General features: G+C 43.0%; 1 protein-coding gene across 1 annotated transcript in view; it reads left to right on the top strand.

Moving 5' to 3' along the window:
- Snap23 (synaptosome associated protein 23) overlaps positions 1 to 1,847 on the top strand; it is a 58,357-nt gene that overhangs the window by 29,918 nt on the left and 26,592 nt on the right. The window lies entirely within an intron of this gene.

Genomic DNA, 1,847 nt, shown 5'->3' with positions numbered 1-1,847 from the left:
CGGCCCACGCTGCGCCTGGGCTGGGACTGGTCCCGCCGGCGCAGGGTAGCAGGAAGCTCTCCACACACTCACCGGACCTGGGCTAGGACTGGGTCTTGAAAGATTTCATGCTCTACCTTTTCTCAGTTTACAACATACTGTGTTTGCCAAGAGCCGCAAGACTATTGCCTAGTTGAGGTTTCTCTTACAATAGTACCACTGCTGACAAACAGGTTAGGTGCTGGGAAAGTCATGCCTGAATAGAGCCTACTTTGGCAGTCTTCCTGCTTCAGCTCCTGCGCACTGGGATTACAGATGTGTGCTACCATGCCTAGCAAATGCACAGATTATAGACTTGAAACTTTTAGCTGTGTTTTGTAAAGATGTTATACCTTTCTCCTGTGTTCCATGTTCCCTCTGGGAACAGTGAGAGGATGAAAGTGTATAAATTTCTTAGAGATCATGTGTTAGAGGAAGAGCAAAGAGGAAGGGTTCCTCTATTGAATCTAGAACAGGATCAGCTTTAAGTCAGGGATTGATAAAAGGAAGAGCAGGGAATTCTGAGATGGTCACAAATAAGAAATGTGGAAATGGAGCTACAATAGCAGTAATTTACTTTCTCTTTTGCATCTCAATCAAGCAAAAGCTTTTCTTGGGCACAGATGGGAAAGGAGGTAGAATATGGTCCTGAAGCAGTCTGCAGCCTCTGCCCTCAGTAGCACCCTGTCTTAGTGGGTCCAAAGAGGGCACTTCTTAAGTGATTTAATCGGTGCTGCCATAACAGCACTTGCTTCCTGAAAAGGGGAAACAAATGTCTCAGCTTCATGATGTCTAATTTCAGTAGCCTTTTTCAGCCTATTCTTTTTTGGTTTTTTTTTTAAATAGGGTCTTGCTATATGGTTCTTGCTGGTTTTGTACTCACTGTGTAGGCCATACTGGCGTCAACCTCATGGTGATCCTCCTGCTTCAACCTCTTAAGTGCTAGGATTACAGAACTGTCATTAGTTACAACATAAGTCCATGATCTGTGTGCATGCTTTTCTTTTTCTTTTTTCGTTCTTTTTTTTTTTTTTCTTCCAGTACTGGGATTGAACCAAGATCTTCACTACATCCAGCTGTGTGTGTGTGGTGTATGTGAGTGATAGGGTCTTTCTAAGTCACTAAATTCCCCAGGCTGGGCTTGAATTTGAAATCCTGTTTTAGTTTCTCAGAGTGCTGGGATTACAGGTGTGCATCCATGTGTGTGTCCGTCTTTCCTCTCTCTTACTTTCATTTTTACAAATTTGTTTTGAGAACAGTCATGTAGTCAGGGCTGGCCTTGAACTCACTGTGTAGCCCAGACTGTTCTCAAATTCATGGCAATCCACCTACCTCAGCCTCCTGACTGCTAGGATTATAGGTGTGTACCTCCACACCTGGCTCATTTAAAATTTTTGAAAGATATTTATTAGTCCATGTTTGCAGTACATAATGATTTTAGTCCTCATGGAGAGTTGGCACATGTACACATTATATCTCAGTTATTTTTATTTTCCCTCATGTTCTCCTACCTCCCTCCTCTCCTCATTGCTTTTCTCTTTTGGATTAACAATTGTTGAGGTCTATTTAATGGAATAACTGAAGCCATGTTAGCAAATCTTTTCATTTAAGATATAGAAATAGCTTTACTTAGAAGGAAAATTTAATTGCAGGTGTTTATTTGTTTGTTTGTTTGTTTGTTTGTTTCCTAAAGAACTAGTAGAGGGCTGGAGAGATGGCTCAGTGGTCTAAAGCACCTACTTGGAACTAGCTTGGCAAAGCATCAGGGACCGCGGTTCAATCCCCCAGCACCACATGCCAGCCAGCCCCGCCCCCTGGTGGGCTGAGCT

This window comes from Octodon degus, unplaced genomic scaffold (assembly GCF_000260255.1).
Source record: "Octodon degus isolate 3935 unplaced genomic scaffold, OctDeg1.0 scaffold00002, whole genome shotgun sequence".
NCBI lineage: Eukaryota > Metazoa > Chordata > Mammalia > Rodentia > Octodontidae > Octodon > Octodon degus.
Note: the sequence above shows the minus strand (reverse complement) of the source record. Positions and strands in the feature narration are given on the sequence as shown.